The following is a 21,348-nucleotide window of genomic DNA, read 5'->3' as shown; positions in this document are numbered from 1 at the left end:
GGAATTCCTTCTTGTTTTCAGCTTTGACATAATATAAAAATAAGTCAGCGGTTATTCTGTTGAACTCTGTACAAATGTGCTGTTTCTGTCCATGTGTCCATGAAGACTAACTACTACCACATCGCTGCTAGGTTAACTTCTGTTGCAATTAACTTTTTTTCAAATAAGATTTAAAAACAAAAGCTGCATCATGTGTCTGTGTTTGTGTGATAGCAGCATGTCATCTTGTCAATAGCAGTCTGAATAATGACTGAATGCAATGTCATCCTGCTAACAATGTCTGCTCAGCACAGCCTCATTACATAGAGTCATAGAGATATACAACACAGTAACAGACCCTTTGGTCCAACTCGTCCATACTGATCAGATGCCCTATATAAATCTAGTCCCATTAGTTAGCATTTGGCCCATATCCTTTTGAACCCTTCCTATTCATGTCTCCATCCAGATGCCTTTTAAATGTTGTAATCATAACGCCCTCCATTTTCTCTGGCAGCTCATTCCATACGCACCATTCTCTGCATGAAAAGTTACCTCTTAGGTCCCTTTTATATCTTTCCCCCTCGCCTTAAATCTATGCTCTCTAGTTTTGGACTCTCACATCAGGAAAAAGACTGCCTATTTACTCCATCATTGCCCTTATATGGCCTATAAGGTCACCTCTCAGCCTTTCACACTCAGGGAACATAGTCCCAGCATATTCAGCATAGCCCAAACCCTCCAACCTTGGCGACTATCTTGTAAATCTTTTCTGAACCCTTTCAAGTTTCAAAACATCCTTCCCATAGCAGGAAGACCAGAATAGCATGCCATACTCCAAAAGTGGCCAAACCAATGTCCTGTACAACTGCAACTTGGCCTCCCAACTCCTATACTGAAAGCACTGACCAATAAAGACAAGCAAGGAGACCAAAAACAGAAGTAAATGTAAACTAATATGAAGTTATTCATCTTAGACCTGAAAACAATTAAACAGAGTACTTTCTAAATAGTGAAGAGCCAGGAAATGACAAAGACACTTGACAGTCCATATTTAGCATTCATAGCCATTTGGATACAGAACTGGCTTGAAGGACATTGTCCAAACCAATATCCTGTACAGCCACAATATGACCTCCCAACTCCTATGTTCAGTGTACTGACCAATAAACATGATCACACCAAATGCCTTCCTCAATGTCCTATCTACCTGCGACTCCACTTTCAAGAAACTATGAACCTGCACTCCAAGATCTCTTTGTTCAGCAGCATTCCCCAAGATCTTACCATTAAGTGTATAAGTCCTGCCCTGATTTGGCTTTCCAAAATGTATCAACTCACATTTATCTAAATTAAACTCCATCTGCCACTTCTCGGCCTATTGGCTCATCTGATCAAGATCCAGTTGTGCTCTGAAGTAACTTTCTTTGCATCTATTGCACTTCCAATTTTAGTTTCATCTGCAAACTTACTAACCATACCTTCTATGTTCACATCCAAACACTTTATATATCAAACACAACTTTCCACCAGAAAGAAATTATAAAACAACCTCAAGCCTAGATCATTGCATTTGCTGCTCTTCAGTTCTGTGATTTGTTACAATCTCTTTAAACACGGTTAACTTCAAAAATGCATTTATTAACCTCTTGTTGATAGCTGAAAAAACCCCAGGATTTAATGTTTGAGGATTTTTACCACACAACAAAACTAAAAGCTCTATCAACTATATAGATTTTGTAGGCAGCTAATGCCAGAAAGTACTGAGCACAAGTATTCCATTTTCCTTTTACTAAACTAAAAACCCATTTCATAGGAATACTTTACACGGTCCCTTGAGTAAGTATTCAATTTCCTGGACCCACTCCAAAGCAGTTCTTAGCTCCTGAGAGATTGCTTCTACTCCTTTCCTCTGCCAGCTTGGTGACTTTTAACCCTAGAACAACCTCCAGTGGTGAGAGTTTTTTCCTGAATATTCTCCCACTACAGCAAGCACGATGCAACTTCCAGCTTTGACAATGTTCAGAAAGATTTTCAACTTTTGAAGCTAACCACAATTACCCACCCTCATTCCTGCATAGTGAACCATAGATAATTTAAACCTTTGGCTGTTCCATCTCTCCCAGGTCCTGGTGGATTGCTTGAGTCTCGGAGTTCATGAATGTTTGAGAAGTTTGCTTTTCAAAGCTTATTTTGTCGGAACATGGATCATTTGCACCTTTGTATGCAGGTTGAAATGCTGGTTAGCTATCATTAGGACTCTCTTCTGCTTTATCCTTGATGTTTACAACCCAAATTTCTCATCACCTTTCTGACATCTTGGAGACTAAACATAGATGCTGCTGACATTGTTTCTAAGTTTAATTCCAACACCCTCGCACCCCATCTTATCATCAACAAATAAACCTGGCCTGGCTTTAAATTTGAACAGTTACATCACCCAGCATGTTGTTAGGCAAACTTCAGAACAGGTTACATGACAACCTTCATTTTATCATAAATTGAAGACACGGTCCCAAAGTATGACAAGTATAGACTTCACGTTTGTAACACATTGAGCTATAGATCTCTGTGATGTATGTATCATCAGATCCATGTAGGTAAATTATACCTGCAAGACAAATCATTGACTGACTCAATTGACAACGTACATCCACATAGCAACAAGACATTGCATGTTCAAGAGGAAGAAGATCAATGTCTTACCCTTAGAGCAACCCACTCAAAATGAAGACATCTAAATGCAGCTTACAACCAATCTGGACTGTGTTCAGACATCCATGTCAATTTCAGAAGAGAGCAGTGGAATTGAGTAAAGTCAATTCTGATGGATGGCCAATTGGTCCAAATAGCTGAAAGCCCTCTCCACCATCAAGTTCCTAACACTTAAATGGCCAATGTTCCACAGGAGAACAAAGAAAGTGTTTCAAATACACTGTCAATCTCTTCCTGAAGGACAGCAGCATTGACATTAATGACTGGAAAGAATGTGCCACTGATCCATCAGAATGGCAATAATTTGCCCATCAAGCTGCATCACATTTTCGGGCACAAAGTCACAGTGATGAGGTAGAGTGACAGTGGAGGAGGAAAGAATAGGAAGCAAATCCTGCTCTCCAGATCCCACTACCTTTGGAAACCTTGTCCCATGTCCCCAGTTATTGTGAAGAAGGTTGTGAGGAAATATATTGAACTACTGCAGTTCATGTGGTATAAGTATATCCCCAGTATTTTTAGGAAGGGAACTCTTTGATTTCAAAGTAATAGTGAAGGGACGTTGATATAGTTCCAAGTCAAGATAATACATAGGACCATGCAGGTGGTCATTTTTCCATGTCACATGGTGAAGAATGATGCCAAAGGTGCCTTAGTGAATTGCTTCAGTATGCTTGTTGACAGTACTTAGTGATGGGCCTTTGCAATGGCAGTGGAGGGGGTGAATGCTTGAGATAGTGAACAAGTTGCTAGTTAAGTGACCTGCCTTGCCCTGGATATTGTTGATCTATTTGTCCTGGATAATGCTAAGTTGCCTGAGAGTAGTTGGAGCTGAACGCATCCAAGAGAGTATGACATATTCCATTATACTCTTGGATTGTGTTTTTGGAGATTTTGGGCAGTCTTTGAAGAGTTAGAAGTGAGTTTTTTTTGCCACAGAAGGACCAATCTCTAAGCTGTTCAATAACCACATTATTTGTATGACTGGTTCAGTTATGTTTCAGGTCACTGGTAAACTGACCCATAGATGGGAGATTCAATGATGTGAAGTAATGTTGAGTGTCAAGGGGAGATGTTTAGATTGTCTCTCATTGGAAATGCTTATTGTCGGGAACTTGTGCGATGCAAATATTTTTGCAACTTACCAGTCCAAGCCTGTTCGTTGCCCTGGTGTTGCAATTTGCATATTTCAACTGCTTCATTACCTCAGGAGGCACAAATGAAATTGAACACTTGACTGCTGTTTTCTAGTTCAGTTCCATTTCTCCCAGCAATATTGTAATATTGTATAATAGAACTAAAGATTTATGCTCCGGAACTAGCCAGACCCCGAGCCAAACTGTTCGTGTCTAGTTACAACAGTGGCATCAACCTGGACGGCACGGTGGCTCAGTGGTTAACACTACAGCCTCGCAGTGCCAGGGACCCAGGTTCGATTCCAGCCTCGCGCTATTGTCTGTGTGGAGTTTGCACATTCTCCCTGTGTCTGCGTGGGTTTCCACCAGGTGCTCCAGTTTCCTCCCGCAGTCCAAAGATGTGCAGGCTAGGTGGATTGGCAATGCTAAATTGTCTGCAGTGCTCAGGGGTAAGTGGGTTATAGGGGGATGGGTCTGGGTGGGATGCTGCAAGGGGCAGTGTGGACTTGTTGGGCTGAAGGGCCTGTTTCCACACTGTAGGGAATCTAATCTAATATAATATAATCTAACAATGTAGGAAATTGACCAGGTATGGCCTGTTAATTACTGCCTGATCAGTCAAATCTCAATCATCAAGCAAATGATAGGTAGGGTCATTGACTGTGCTGTAAAATGACACTTACAGAGGAATAAACTGCCCACTGACACTCAGTCTTGGCCCTTCTGGGGTCACTCAGCACCTAATATCATCACAGCCTTGGTCCAAATCATAGAATCCCTACAGGAAGCAGGCCATTTGGCCCATCAATTCCACACTGACCTCCTGAAGATCATCACACAGTTACCTACCCCTCTACCTTATTCCGGTAACGCTGCATTTCCCATAATTAGTCCACCTAGCCTGCATCCTCATGCCCAATCCACTTAATCTGGACATCGATGGACTGTGGGAGAAATCTGGAGCACCCAAAGGAGACTCGCACAGACATAGGGAGTATGTCCAAACTCCACGCAGGCAGTCCCTGAGAGTGGAATCAAACCCAGGTCTCTGGTGCTGTGAGGCAGCAGTGCTAACCACTTAGCTACAAGGCCGCAAAAGACAAAAGAACTGAACATTAGAGTTCAGAACCTTCATCTCAAGGGTAATTAGGGATAGGGCAATAAAAGCAGGCCTAACCCATTATGCCCATATCCCATCCTCAAATTAAAAAAAACTGGTGTAGCCTTTTCCACTCCACAAACTGCTGCCTTCAGCCCTGATCACTAACCCTGCTTTCCATACATTGCACTGTAAGTACTAATCATTCTGATTGCTGATTTATATTCCAGTCTTCTATACCTCATGTGCTTTCTATGTGTGTTTAATTAATGATGTACAGCATTTTATTAGACTTGAATGCTTTTCAAAATGTAAAATTCCTTGTAGAATTCTTACTAATAAAGAAAAAAATAAAGCTGTTAAAATAATATGACACACAGCAGATGGAGCACTTTGCATGCTAGCTGCAGGAATTCAGGAAGTTGCAGGTTTTTCCAATTGAATGTGGATCTGTTAAAACAGCATCCAGCAGCAATGTGGAAGATGAAGAGAGCATAATTAAATAAAAAGCAAATTTTAGATGTCAAGAAACCAATATTAGAGTTAGTTACAAGAGGTTAGTGATTTGAAGTAGTCTGTATAAAAGGGATTAATAGCAGAATAGAGGCTACACTGGATATATAGACTTCATTTAAACTTATTTAATTGTCACATGTACTAAGTATAGGATACATAAGTACAGCAATAAGTGCAGAAAGTCACTATTCATTGGTGTCTACTTGGTTACAAAAAACAGAAACAAAAGATTTAACAATGCCAAAAGGTGAGCAAGAATTAAAAAGTCCAGAGCTCAGAATCCCAATGCTATCTCCACAACAGCGCAGAGGCCGCTCTGATTGCTAGGACACCCAGGAGGCTGCCACCGCCATGCAAAAAGACTGCTCTCAACATTGCTGCATCACTGGCTCGCTCTCACCGTCACTGCCTCACCAGCTCCGCTCTCACCGTCACTGACTCACCAGCTCCGCTCTCACCGTCACTGACTCACCGACCCACTCGCACCGTCACTGACTCACCAGCCCAATCTCACCATCACTGCCTCACCAGCTCCGCTCTCACCGTCACTGACTCACCAACCCACTCGCACTGTCACTGACTCACCAGCCCAATCTCACCGTCACTGCCTCACCGGCTCCACTTGCACCGTCACTGCCTCATGGGCCCCACTCTCAGCGTCACTGCCTCACTGGCCCCACTCTCTACATCGCTGCCTCACCAGTCTGCTCTCACTGTCGTCACCACCTCACCAGCGCACTCTCACTGTTGTCGCTGCCTCACTGGCCCACTCTCGCCGCCTCATTGGTCCACTATCACCATTGTTGCCTCACTAGCCCACTCTCACTGTTGTCACCGCCTTACTGGCCAGCTCTCACTGCTATCGCTGCCTCACCGGCCCACTCTCACCGTCACTGCCTCTCTGGTCTACTCTCACTGTCGTCACTGCCTCACCAGCCCATTCTCACTGTCTCACCGGCCCCACTCTCACCGTTGTCACTGCCTTACCAGCTCACTCTCACTGCCATTCCTGCCTCACTGGCCTGCTCTCACTGCTGTCACCACCTCACCGGCCCCACTGTCACAGCTATTGCTGCCTCTCCAGCCCACTCTCAATGCCATCACTGCCTCACTGGCCGACTCTCACCGCCATCGCCACAGTACCTTTCTGATATTACATTTCTGACATTCTGATGACATTGATCCTGCTCCAAGAAACACTTCTGTAATATAGCTCACAGTAGTGTAGGAGACAGACTGCTTCATAACCTGATCATAACCAGAAGGTGCCTGAAGTTACTGCGGTCATAGGGCTGCTATTGATTCAAGAGTTCCAAACTTGGCTACGAACAGAGTCTGATAGGAGTCCGATGTCAGGACAATTGCTCTGATGGAGCGGCAGGCTGTTCACAAGGCTCAGTCTTGCTTTGCAGTGCACGTTGGCAAAAACCATGAGAAGACTGCAGCAGGGACACTTTGCACACAAAGACTAGCACCCAACTCAAAGGTTGAACCAGATTGCATCTCAGGGCTGCTCATTTGCTCTCCTATTGACTGTGACTATCACTGTGGTCTCCACGGGGATCATCATCAGCAAGCTATAAAGCTAGGGCTCAGGGGATGGGGAGAAATTCACTGTGGTGGGTCTCCACATTGGATGGATGGGTCGAAATGGGCTGTTGGAATAGTGTATGGTAATAAGGGACATGTTAGCTTTGGGGAGTGGGTGGGGGTGGAGAGAGGGTGTGGGTGTGGGGGTGGGGTGGGGTGAGTACCTGGGGACCTGGAGGAGTCCACTGCTGATGATGTCCGTCATGAACTATGTTCCCTGCCATCACTTTCCCTTCTCTAGATATGAAATGTTTGAAACAATGCTCAAGATCAGTCTGTTTGAGGACAAAAGCACAGGATCCACATTTGCAAGACACCACAAAGTTATCAAAAAAAAACATGAAGCAGCCATTTGCAAAGCACAGCTACACTTCAGTTATAATCAGCACATTGCCAATTTCACATGCATTCCAACTGGTCACAGGGAATTTGTCACATGCCTTTGATGCTTTCCAATTGTAATTGGGAACCTCAGAAATGTCAAAGTTGGCAGCAATGATGATACAAAAGGCCAAAAGTGACTGGAGGAAAACCACTACATGTTTCACCTCCCGGTTGAGCTAACAATATTCGAGTCCTCATCTATCTTGTAATTCTAATAGTTGTCTGTGTGGAATGCGGTGTAAGATTTAGTGTTTCACTAAAATGTTCACCCAACCAGTGCCAAATGAACTGCACATGCTGAGGCACAATGTGAATGTCCAATATAGACATGTCCCCAGTTACCCAGCTCCAGCATGTCTCACTGTATGGCCCTCATCCACAGGGAACAGCACCGATTACTGTTCTGAGATCTAAGCAACTCTTTTACATCTTCTGTGCCCAATTCAGGTTCTTTCTCCCGAAAGCGATGATGGTAACATTGGCTGCCTACCTAAGAGCAGGGCCGACATAGAGCCAAGGAGGCTCCACAGCAAAGGACAAGTAGCACCCAGCATAGGGAGAGGTCACTGCTTCCCAGGGTGTGCAGGGTGCAGCCTGGTGCCATTTCCTGGGCATAAGTGAGGCACAGTGCCAACTGGAGCACTGCCATGCCTGTGCTAGATTCTGCATCCCGCCCCGTTGGCTGTGAAGGCCATTGCAGAGCAAAATGATAGCTCCTTCCAGAGAGGTTCAGGTGACCTGTATGGGATCTCTCAGTCATGCTCTCACAAACATACCAGGATAGTTACTGATATTATCTGCGTAAAATCACACCGGCTCATTTCATTTTCCAAGTTCAGTGCTGCAGGCCGGGCATTTGGATTGAGGAACATAGCTAACTTCTCTGAGGGTACAGGTGCCATCGTCTGCACCCATTTGGCGAGAAGGGGGCTGAAACACAATGCTGTACAATTCATCAACATGAAGGGTTCTGTTCCATTAATATGTAGGCAATCTGTACTCACTGTTGCCACTCCCTGGAAATGTATGCCTGCTATCCTGACATCTTCCATAATTCCTATATCCTGGATCACTCTCATACACCTGGTGTGTTTGAGTGTGCCTTACTGAGCTGGTTACTGAGGGATCATGGCACGATTGCCCATTTTGCAAACTTATGCAGAGTGCAGAAATGATGCAGCTTGTGAAGGAGAAAAATATTAGGTTATGAAGGTACACGTCTCCTGCTTGGGTCTGAGGGTCTCCAGTACAGTCAGGATAGAGCGTGCTGCATCATACTGGTGTGCTGTGCTCTGCACATTTGGAACAGGCAATGAGATGACGTCCTAGATGCAGGGGTGCCCATGGACATTGGAATGGGGGATGCTGATATTGTCCATGACAGAGCTCAGCTTTGTTGGGTGCTACACATCAGACATAACGTCCTTGACACCCACTCTAATAGAAGAGAGCTGGGCCCCACCGATAATCATTGACCGCAACATTGTTTGATCAGGATGTGAGTTTGTTCGCTGAGCTGGAAGGTTAGTTCTCAGACATTCGTCACCATTCTAGGTAACATCATCAGTGAGCCTCCAGTGCAGTGCTGAAGATTGTTTGATCAAGATGGTGAAACCTGGTTGACTTTGTGAGGGCACAGTTCCACCTTCATTGGCTTCATGTCTGTTTCCTTTTCCCTTCTATAAATAAGAACACATTTTTATTTGGAATTGTCTGATTGCTTGACTGTATGGGATAATTCCCTATTAGACAATGACTACATACAGGTCTTCAGTGGACGTTGCGGACAGGGTAGTGCTGACTTAGAGGGTGTTCAGACAGGATAGCTATGAACAGGTAAAGTGTGCAGTCTGATGGTTCAACAGAGACTACAGTGAGTGACTGGGATTGTATGTATGAATTGTATCAGCTATGAGGTTATGTGCTGTGGGCGGTGTCACTGTGTCATTGCTGTGCTGTGACATTGCTGCTGACAGTCCACACCAGGTGACCAATGCTCGTCCATGTGCATGGTGGTTTTTTAAAGATGATGTGCAAACCAACAATACTGCATATTTACTGTGTAGTGAGTTGTTGTGGGAATGGTCTGTGTTAAGATGGGGTGCAAATCAAACGTGAGAGACACCATAGGAGCTTAGCTATTGGTGCGGTGAGTTTGGTAAGATAGGGTGTGAAAATTTGCAAGGCATCTTGGCAAAAAAACCCTGAAAAAATTCAAAGAAATTAGACTTAACCTAAAAAAGGTCAGAGTCAGCCCCCTCTGGCAAGATTAGCCAGAGTTTTTTTTTAGGATAGACTCGTAATTTCTTGCAAATTAACTACAATTTAGAAGATTGCCATAGCTATGATGCTTCCACAGTCAAATAGCTACCGACAATTTCTGCTCAGAATAAAATAAACATTTTGGGTGAATAATTTCTTATGAAGTATTCTAAATTTTTCAATAGAATTAGTGACTAATGAAGATATTGTTTCCTTTGTGCCAGCCCTCCTTACCTCAACAAGTGATCATTATGATTTTGCAGTTTAGCTGGGAAGCTAGCTTGCTGGTAATTAGAACGCTACAGAACAGAACCTAGCAGCATATCATATCACTCTGTTGTTCATGTTACATTCGAATAGTGCAGTGTTGTTTGTTTATTTAGGTAGCAGGCCTGTGGAACCATAGCTGAGAGTGAGTTGGGTGCTTCAGGCAAACGAGAAAAACATGTTGGAACAGGAATTTCAACACAAAGTCTACATTCAAAATCTACAGGGTGTATTTTGCTGGATGTCAGTCAGACAGAATAGACAAAGCATGCTGGAACTTTTAAGATCCTTCAAAATTGTGATACTGAGGGTGGTTTGGAGTATCTGTAACTTATGGGTAAAGAATGCACAAGAATTCCAAACCATTTACTAATTATGTGCTACAACAATCTTCCCATAACTTAAAAAGGTTATTGTCTATGGCTAATTATTGAGAAATCTAGCAATGCCAGCTTGATTTGCTTGCCAAGGATTGGCAAATTAGCTCTTCAAAACTCTTAACACTTAATATACTGCTATTTGCAAGCTACTATGCCTCAAGGTAATGATATACTTTTCCATTCTGTTTTATGCAATCTAATGGTGAGTTATGTGAATTATTTTTTTAAAATAACTTTCAAATTTACTCCATGCTTCAAAATTAGAAATTGGCAAATTACTCAAAACTAAGCAATAATTTTGACAGTAGTGTGGTGGATCCAATAGGTGATATATAATTATTCTCTTTCTCTGCTACTTTGAGGATCTCCAGGGTTTAGTGAGTGTCTAAAGTGAAATAGCTGGCTTCTAAAACACAGCTTAGGGTTGTCCACAAGAGACTGTGGGTAAAGCAAGTAATTCGCATTCAGCTCCTGTTCTGCTTTCATCACTCTACTCATATCACACCACTAGCTGTGCTCCCAGGACTTTTCATTAATCTTAATTCCACCCCAATATACTTCAAGCTATGCCTCAGAGCCATTTCTTTTTTTTCTTTTTGAAGGACACTCAATCTCTCCAGATGAAGCTATATTCATCAAACCAGCAACATGGCCTCAACTGCCTGGGAATATTGTTCCTACCTGATCATCTTTTGAAAAAGACTTTCCCTTCAATCTCTCTCTGGTTCCCATTGCCTTATGTTTCTTGGCTGTGTTAATGAAGGCCATAAGAGCTTCATTAATTACCAGTGTTGCCACTAGTACTATATAAATCTCCAGTCACGAAAGTACAGGCATGTTGTTGGGGGAAGGCAGACTTCTGATTCTGTATGCTGTGTCACATGCTCATTCATCATGTTCAAGTGCTTGCTATTGAATTCCTTGTTGGTGGTGTCACTCATTTTTCAGGCCTTTTGCTAATTTATTAAAGCTTTTAAAATGCTGCTGGGAGGAGGTGTCCCTTGAACTCCAATCCTATCACTAAATGGTTTGTGTATATTCAGTGCACTGGGTTCATCAATTGCTGTTTTTCTGTTTTTCATCGAGTTGCTGAACGACAAAGTCTTTGGAGCAGTGCTATTTGTCATATTCTCCAGCATTTAGAATTGTCAATATTCTTCATAATTACCTTATTTTTCTCATTTGTTTCTCTTCTCCAAAGAGCTTCCAGTCTTCTCAAAAAGCTCAATGTGTGCGTTAAATACTTCAGGGTTCCAATCTGTCATCATGACAAGAGATAAAAGATCAATATGAAAATCAGTTCAGTTGTATTAACTTAACTAATAGTTATAAAACTACAAAATTCTGCCAAAAAACATTTTTATAACTGTAAACGTTTGCCTGAACAAGAATTATTCTAAGGATCAGTCTGTTAACTTGCCAGACATAAAAGATTTTACGTAATAATTCAAAGAAAAGCAGGCAAATTGTCTTTATTGTCCTGCCCAAAATGTATCACTCAATCAAGCTCATTAGCAGATAGATTTGGAATTTTGTGAGCAGTTTTGGGACCTGCAAAGGATGTACTGCCCTTGAATGGGGGTTTATAACAATGAAGAAGGGCTTGTCATATGAGGAGGGGTTGAGGACTCTGGGTCTGTATGCAATCAAATTCAGAAGGATGAGGGTTGATCTAATTGAAACTTAGAGCATGCTGAGAGGCCTGGATAGAGTGGACATGTAGAAGATATTTCCACTAATAAGAGAGACTAGGACTCAAGAGCGCAGCCTCGAAGTGAAGGGACGATTCTTTAGAACTGAGATTAGGAGGAATTTCTTTAGCCAGAGAATGAAAAAGGCTGTGGAGGCCAAGTAATTGGGTGTACTTAAGGAAATAGGCAGGTTATTGATTGGTAAGGGGATCCAAGGTTATGGAGAGAAGACAGGAGAATGGGTTGAGAAATATATCAGCAATGATCAAATAGCAGAGCAGATGTAGAGTCATAGAGACGTAGAAATGTACAACATGGAAACAGACCTGTTGATCCAGTTCGCCCATGCCGATCAGATATCCTAAATAAATCTAGTCTCATTTGCCAGAATTTGGCCCATATCCCTCTAAACCTTTCCCATTTATATATTCCCATCCGGATGTTTTTAAATGTTGTAATTGTATCAGACTACCTCCTCCTCAAGCAGCTTGTTCCATATTTGCACCACCCTCTGCATGAAAAACCTGCCCCTCAGCTCACTTTTAAATCTTTCTCCTCCCATATTAAAGTTATGCCTTCTAGTTTTGGATTCCCCTACCCTGGAGAAAAGACCTTGACTATTCACCCTATCCATGCCCCTCATGACTTTATAAACTTCTATAAGGTCACCCCTCAGCCTCCAACACTCCAGGGAAAATAGCCCCAGCCTATTCAGTGTTCACCTGTAACTCAAACCCTCCAAGCCTGGCAACAGTAGACTGAAGGGTCTATTTCCATGCTGTACAACTCTATACATCTAATTATTTTCTGAACCCTTTTAAGTTTCACAACATCTTTCCTTTGGCAGGTAGGCATGATGGGCTGAGTGGTCCAAATCTGTTCATATATCTAATGATCTTAATAGACTGATCATAATCACATAGCTTTGATCTATGTCAATTGTCATTTTCCTATTTGACAACACTTCAAAAAGTCATCTTGATTTTGTGAAAGGTATCATTCGAAGGTGAGATATTTCCTATCTTTTTCACTGTCTGATGAACCAGTGTATTCACTTTCAGTGTTCCACTTTCACGATCAAACAATTGTACTTTTCCATCAGGTGGAAATAGATCCAGAAAATATTTCCTTAGTAATTGATCTTCCCAGTGTCGTACAGTTTCACCTACCAAATTTCCCAGATATGTTCAAATTCAACAAGCAACCTTTTGTTCTTTTGGGAAATTATGATAATGTAGATTTTAATGACAACATTTAAAAAGGCATACTTTTACTCTTAAACAATAGAATTGAATTTAACAGCCTTATTTTTTAAAAAATGGAATATGGGCAGACATCCTGGCACCTTTCAGTGTTTGTTCAAACCTTGTCAAACTCTGTTATCTCCAGAGCTGGCTAGAAGAGTCATTAAAATGCAAAGGCCTCTCTAGGGATGGCCATTGAATCTTCTCAAACGTGTAAAAACCCTTTGACTTCTGAGAGAACAGGAGACAAGACAGACTTCAAAGGACATCAACATAATTGGCTTTCTTGCCCTTTTCAGAGCACTGGCTTACTGGAGCTGTACAGCAGCCATTTTAAGTTATTTTTGAATTTAAGACAGAATTGAAAACTGCTGGATGTAGAGAACCCAGGAAGCCTCAAGATGATAGTTCCAGGTCACAGCTCTCAGCTGAACTAGCTGTGAACAGTATGTAAGAGATAGGTTTCTCTCTGCCACCAGGAGGCACTGACCGAGCAAGGTATTCATAAATCCTAATAACTAAAGATATGTGGATGCTGGAAATCAGAAATAAAACTAGAAATTGCTGGGAAAACTCAGCAGGTCTGGCAGCATCCTTGAAGAGAAAGCAGAATTAATGTTTTGGGTCCAGTGACCTTTCTTCAGAAGGATCTTAAAAATGGTCACTGGACCCAAAATATTAATTTAACATTGGCATTAAAAAATGTTGCGCCACTTTTTCCCATCTGTAATACTTTTCAACCTTATTGTATTGAATCCACTCTCCTTGAAATACATTAGGATAGCTATTTGTGAGTTTTGCAATGCCAACATTAATTGGACGCAGGGAATCTCCACATCCAGAAAGCTAAGCCCAAAGCTCAATCCATACGGGTCCTCAGGCCTCATTTGAATAAGTGTGGTGAGCTGATGACGCTGATCTTACATCCCCAGACTTCACCAGTCAAATGGATGTCAATTTTAGGCTGCTGCTAAGACAGGAATTGTTCCAAAGTATTCTCTGGTGTGTGACAGAATAAGTAGAGTAGAATTGAAGTGTGAGATAACAAAGCGTAGAGCTGGATGAACACAACAGGCCAAGCAGCATCTTAGGAGCAGAAAAGCTGACGTTTCGGGCCTAGACCCCTCAACATTTTCTGACGAAGGGTCTAGCCTCGAAATGTCAGCTTTTCTGCTCCTAAGATGCTGCTTGACCTGCTGTGTTCATCCAGCTCTACGCTTTGTTATCTTAGATTCTCCAGCATCTGCAGTTCCTATTATCTCTGATAGAGTTGAAGTGTCATCACTTCTGCAACTCCTGCGCCGACATGGACATTTCTCTTTAAAAAGATAAAAAAATTACCTCTCCCTGGAAGCTGCTTGTTGGGCCAAATCTACTTCTGAAAAAGGACAATGCAGCAGGCTTACCTTTGACTACTCTACTCCTCATCTTTTGGTGGAGACAAGGTCAACGATGAGGCAGCTCAAAATGAACATGAGCCAAGAACACTTTTCCTGAGGAATTCTTACAACCATATCCTGCTCAGCAGGTCTCCAACAACCGTAACAAGCACTTGTATTTCTGACTGATTTTCTGTTTATACTTCAAGAGTTGCATGACAGGAAACAAATTTTACGCAGATGAGACAGTCCCTTTTCTCAACTGGTGGACAAAGTGTGAGAAGTTTGTAACTGGTTGTGGAAGGTAAACTGAGATTGTGCACAGATCTTGTAATGCAAAACTAATCTAAGTGCCAGCTTGGAGTCAGTTATCAGCAATTGTCAATTTATCAGGTAAAGTAAATAAACGAGTGTGATACCAGAAGCCCTCTGCTGTTTACTCTCTCATTACAGCGCCGGAATAGTCCTTTTAATAATTCATCTGCTTCTTTTCCTGGTCAATGTTTATAACATGGCACTTTCTACTTTGCCATAAATATCAAAAGAAATTAGTTTCTTCTGCAACAGTTTTAAATGATGGGAAAGTTTTCTAAATTTCATCTCTAAGGATAATCAAATATTATCGCTAATGTCTGTTTTTCTGCATTGAAAGCTAATACTACTGAAGAAATCCTCAGTATTAATTTGTTCACATATTCAAATGAATGATGATAAAATGTAGGTGGTAAAATAACTTGTGAAGAAAATGCAAACAGGTTGCAAAACAAATACCTTTACCTCAACCCAAGGTATTGGGATTTTTTTCAGTGATGCAGTCACTAGTGTTGACGCATGAAGTTTTTGGGCTCATGCAGAATCTGCATTATGACTCTCAAATATCATTAACACTCATCATGCCCCATTAAATTTAAAGGCATGACAAGAAAATAATTTATTTCCAAGGCAGCACAGTATTTACATTGGCACGAAACAACTTGCATAAAGTAACAACAAAAATGTTTCCTCAACATTATTGACACATACTTCTGCATATAAAAAGCCATCACCCTCATCACAAACACACCTTTCTTAGTTGGTGATGTCTTAACTAAAATGATTTCATCACATTTGGATAAAGGTGAAAGATTTTAGACTGGCAGCTAATACTTTTTTTATCTACATCTTGAACAAACAATTGATCTAGCATCAATTGCTGCTTGTGGAAGAAAGTTTCAAACTGCTTTATCATGTTTATGTAGAAATATCTTCTCATGTCACTTCTGAAAGATCTGATTCTAATTTTATGATTATGTTCCCTAATATTTGACTCCCCTAAATTAGTTGAACACTTATTTCATTACATTTCCTTCATGACACTACAATTTAAATTTCTAAAGTATTTCATTGACTGTTTAAGCACTTTAACACATCCTGAGGTAATTAATTGCACAAAAATGCATGCCATTCATTGGTATTTACATTTTTAGTTCAGCAAAATAGTTGTATGTTTGTCTGTAACATAATTACTACCTTGTAAGTGATTCACAATATGTGAGATACGTGAAATGTTTTGAGATGTGATAATGGATAAATGCAGAGCAGTACCAGCTCCTGAACTTGTACTGGTTCAAACTAGAGAACATATAAGGAATTCATTCAGTGACTTCAACTTTTCTTGGCTCTACTTAGCTGAGCATTCTTTCCAGACAGCATTCTCTCTCACTTGAAGCCTTTCCATTCCCAGGACAAGGGTGCATCTATTAGGATGAAATGAGGAGACATTATTTTGCTCTTGATAACATTTTTAAAAATCCTTGGAATGATCTATCCCAGAGAGATGTGGATGTTCAGTAAATAAGCATAATAAAGATTGTGATTGATTGTTTATTTAAACACTAAGGATGCAGTGACCAGAGTGGAAGGTAAGGTGCTTCTTATCAAATGTGTTCTTATCAAACAGCTAAGCACAATAGGCTCTGGGAGACTTCTGGTACACTTGTTCCTGTTCTTTATGATTTTATGTTTTCTATTCTTGAGTTTACAGCTGACTTTTGCTGCTTTTGTTGGCACAATATGGGTAGTGGGTTAAAAATTAAAGGAATGTGAACATTTATAGTGGAATCTTGTGCCCTCTCCTTTGGGGTAGGGAGGGCCAATTAATCAGGTAGGAAAATGTGGACACCACCATCAGACTGGGAAGTCCATGGCCCACTACACCAATGGTATTACTCTAGCAATGAGCAACGGCTCACCATGTGCACAGCATGACAGGTGACTCTGTGCAGACCCCTCTTGAGGAGTGAGTGCCATCATTCATAGGCCCTCAGTGTTTGATTGAGGAAGCCAACACTGGGAGAAGGAGGAATTTTTTTTAAAATTCACTCATGGGACCCAGCCATCATTGGGTGGTCAGCATTTATTTCCTATTTCATGTTGCCCTTGAGAAGGTGGTGCTGAGTGGCTTTCTTGAACCACTGCAGTCCTCCTGCTGTGGATTGACCCATAATGCTTTGAGAGAGGGGATTCCAAAAATTTGTCCCAATAGCAGTGAAGGAACGGTGATATATTTCCAAGTCAGGATGGTGAGTGGTTTAGAGGGGAACTTGCAGATGGTGGTCTTCCCTTATATTTGGGAGTCAGGAGGTGAGTTACTTATCACAGTATTCCTAGCCTTTGACCTGCTCTTGTAGCCACAGTGTTTATGTGGCAAAACGAGTGGTGTTTCTTGGCAATGGTCATTTGACGGAGTGTGGCATCAAGGTGTGCCTGCAAAACTGTAATCAATGGGTATCGGGGAAACTCTCCAGTGGTTGGTGTCATACCTGACACATTAGAGAATGGTAGAAAACAAAGTGTGGGGTTGGATGAACACAGCAAGCCAAGCAGCATCTTAGGAGCCCAAAAGCTGACGTTTCAGGCCTAGACCCTTCATCAGAAAAGGGGGATGGGGAGAGGATTCCGAAATAAATAGGGAGAGAGGGGGAGGCAGACTGAAGATGGATAGAGGAGAAGATAGGTGCAGAGGAAAGTATGGGTGGGGAGGTAGGAAGGGGATAGGTCAGTCGAGGGAGGACGGACAGGTCAAGGGGTCGCAATGAGGTAAGTAGATAGGAAATGGAGGTGCGGCTTGAGGTGGGAGGAGGGGATAGGTGACAGGAAGAACAGGTTAGGCAGGCGGGGACGAGCAGGGCTGGTTTTGGGATGTAGTGGGGGGGGTGAGATTTTGAAGCTGGTGAAATCCACATTGACGCCATTGGGCTGCAGGGTTCCAAAGCGGAATATGAGTTGCTGTTCCTTCAACCTACAGTTGGCATCATTATGGCACTGCGGGAGGCCTAGGATGGACATGTCGTCCAAGGAATGAGAGGGGGAGTTGAAATGGTTCGCGACTGGGAGGTGCAGTTGTTTACTACGAACCACGCGGAGGTGTTCTGCAAAGCAGTCCTCAAGCATCTGCTTGGTTTCCCCAAAGTAGAGGAAACTACACCATGTACAACTGATGCATTGTACCACATTGGCAGATGTGCAGGTGAACATCTGCTTGACGTGGAAAGTCATCTTGCGCCCTGGGATGGGAGTGAGGGTGGTGGCGTGGGGACAGGTGTAGTACTTCCTGCAGTGGCAGGGGAAAGTGCCAGGTGTGGTGGGATAGGAGGGGAGTGTGGACCGGACAAGGGAGTCGCGGAGAGAGTGGTCTCTCTGGAAGGCAGACAAGGGTGGGGTGGGAAAATATCTTTGGTGGTGGGGTTGGATTGTAGATGTAGAAGTGTTGGAAGATGATGCGTTGTATCCGGAGGTTGGTAGGATGGTATGTGAAGACTAGGGGTATTCTCTTTTGGTGGTTATTATGGGGGCGGGGTGTGAGGGATGTGTTGCGGGAAATGTGGGAGACACGATCGAGGGCGTTCTTGACCACTGCGGGGGGGATGTTGCGGCCCTTGAAGAAGAAGGACATCTGGGATGTGTGGGAGTGAAATGCCTCATCCTGGGAGCAGATGCAGCGGAGGTGAAGGAATTGGGAATGGGGGATGGAATTTTTGCAAGAGGCGATGTATTCCAGGTAGCTGTGGGAGTTGGTGGGTTTGAAATGGACATCGGTTTGTAGGTGGTTGCCTGAGATGGAGACAGAAAGGCCCAGGAAGGTAAGGGATGTGTTGGAGATGGTCCAGGTGAACTTGAGTTTGGCGTGGAAGGTGTTGGTGAAGTGGATGAACTGTTTGAGCTCGTCTTGGGAGCAAGAGGTGGCGCCGATACAGTGATCAATATAACGGAGGAAGAGGTGGGGTTTTGGGCCAGTGTTGGTATGAAAGAGGGACTGTTCCACATCGCCTACCCATCCATGACCTCATCATCTCAGGTGACCTCCCACCCACAGCCTCCAACCTCATTGTTCCCCAACCCCGCACTGACCACTTCTATCTCCTCCCCAAAATCCTCAAACCTGCCTGCCCCGGTGGACCTATTGTCTCCACCTGCTCTTGCCCCACTGAACTTATCCCCACCTAACTGGACTCCATTTTCTCCCCCTTGATCCAGGAACTCCCCGCCTACGTCCGTGACACCACCCACGCCCTCCACATCCTCCAGAACTTCCAATTCCCCGGTCCGCAACACCTCATTTTCACCATGGATGCCCAGTCCCTGTACACCTGCATTTCCCATGCAGATGGCCTCAAGGCCCTCCGCTTCTTCATGTCCCGCAGGCCCAACCAGTCCGCCTCCACCGACACCCTCATCCGCCTAGCCAAACTCGTCCTTACCCTCAACAACTTCTCTTTCGATTCCTCCCACTTCCTACAGACAAAGGGGGTGGCCAGGGGTACCTGCATGGGCCCAAGCTATGCCTGTCTCTTTGTAGGTTATGTGGAACAGTCCCTCTTCCACAACTACACTGGCCCCAAACCTCAACTCTTCCTCCGTTACATTGATGACTGTATCGGCGCCGCCTCATGTTCTCCAGTGGAGCTCGAACAGTTCATCCACTTCACCCACACCTTCCACCCCAACCTCAAGTTCACCTGGGCCATCTCCAACACATCCCTCACCTTCCTGGACCTTTCTGTCTCCATCTCAGGCAACCACCTACAAACCAGTGTCCATTTCAAGCCCACCGACTGCCACAGCTACATGGAATACACATCCTCCCACCCACCTTCCTGCAAAAATTCCATCCCCTATTCTCAATTCCTTCACCTCCACCGCATCTGCCCCCAGGATGAGGCATTACACTCCCACACATCCCAGATGTCCTCCTTCTTCAAGGGCCGCAACATCCCCCCCCACAGTGGTCAAGAACGCCCTCGACCATGTCTCCCGCAACATATCCCTCACACCCACCCTCGCAACAACCGCCAAAAGAGAATCGCCCTTGTACTCACATATCAACTCACCAACCTCCGGATACAACGTATCATCCTCCGACACTTCCACCATCTACAATCTGACCCACCATCAAAGACATTTTTCCCACCCCACCCTTGCCTGCCTTCCAGAGAGACCACTCTCTCCGTGACTCCCTTGTCTGCTCCACACTCCCCTCCAACCCCACCACACCTGGCACTTTCCCCTTCAACCGCAGGAAGTGCTACACTTGCCCCCACACCTCCTCCCTCACCCCCATCCCAGGCCCCAAGATGGCTTTCCAAATCAAGCACATGTTCACCTGCACATCCGCCAATGTGGTATACTGCATCCACTGTACACGGTGTGGCTTCCTCTACAGTGGGGAAACCAAGCAGAGGCTTGAGGACAGCTTTGCAGAATACCTCTGCTCAGTTCGCAGTAAACAACTGCCCCTCCCAGTCGTGAACCATTTCACCTCCCCCTCCCATTCCTTAGACGACATGTCCATCCTAGGCCTCCTGCAGTGCCATAATGATGCCACCCGTAGGTTGCAGGAACAGCAACTCATATTCCGCTTGGGAACCCTGCAGCCCAACGGTATCAATGTGGATTTCACCCGCTTCAAAATCTCCCCTCCCCCCACTGCATCCCAAAACCAGCCCTGCTCGTCCCCGCCTGCCTAACCTGTTCTTCCTTTCACCTGTCCCCTCCTCCCACCTCAAGCCGCACCTCCATTTCCTACCTACTAACCTTATCCCGCCTCTTTGACCTGTCCATCCTCCCTCGACTGAACTATCCCCTCCCTACCTCCCCACCCATACTTTCCTCTGCACCTATCTTCTCCTCTATCCATCTTCAGTCTGCCTCCCCCTTTCTCCCTATTTATTTCGGAATCCTCTCCCCATCCCCCTTTTCTAATAAAGGGTCTAGGACCGAAACATCAGCTTTTGTCCTCCTAAGGTGCTGCCTGGCCTGCTGTGTTCATCCAGCCCCACACTTTGTTATCCTGGATTCTCCAGCATCTGCAGTTCCCATTATCTCTGATCACATTAGAGAATGGTTATGGTTGTCGGAGGTTAGTCACGTCACCTGCAGATGCTCTGCAGAAATGCACCATAGATCTTTTGGCAGCACCTTCCAAAACCATAACCACGTCCATCCTCGAAAGACAAGAACATCTCTCCAGGAATTCCTCAGGACAGTGTCACAGGCTCAACCATCTTCAGCTATTTCATCAATGCTATTCACTCCATCATAAGGCCAGAAGTGAGATGTTCACTGATGATTGCAAATGTTCAGCACTATTCATGATCCCTTAGATACTGAAGGAGTCCATGTTCTTATGCAACAAGATCTGGATATCTAGTCTTGAGGTGACAAGTGA

At 43.8% G+C, this 21,348-nt stretch overlaps 1 long non-coding RNA gene across 1 annotated transcript in view; it reads right to left on the bottom strand.

The window, feature by feature from the left end:
* The window catches only part of LOC125455854 (uncharacterized), a 317,230-nt gene that overhangs the window by 60,396 nt on the left and 235,486 nt on the right, over positions 1–21,348 (bottom strand). The window contains exon 3 of the long non-coding RNA XR_007248328.2: positions 11,497–11,586. This is a non-coding gene — a long non-coding RNA (uncharacterized LOC125455854). The remainder of the gene's footprint in view (positions 1–11,496; positions 11,587–21,348) is intronic.

Source organism: Stegostoma tigrinum, chromosome 10 (genome assembly GCF_030684315.1).
Source record: "Stegostoma tigrinum isolate sSteTig4 chromosome 10, sSteTig4.hap1, whole genome shotgun sequence".
Classification (NCBI taxonomy): Eukaryota; Metazoa; Chordata; class Chondrichthyes; order Orectolobiformes; family Stegostomatidae; genus Stegostoma; species Stegostoma tigrinum.
This window is presented reverse-complemented; position numbering and strand designations above follow the sequence as displayed.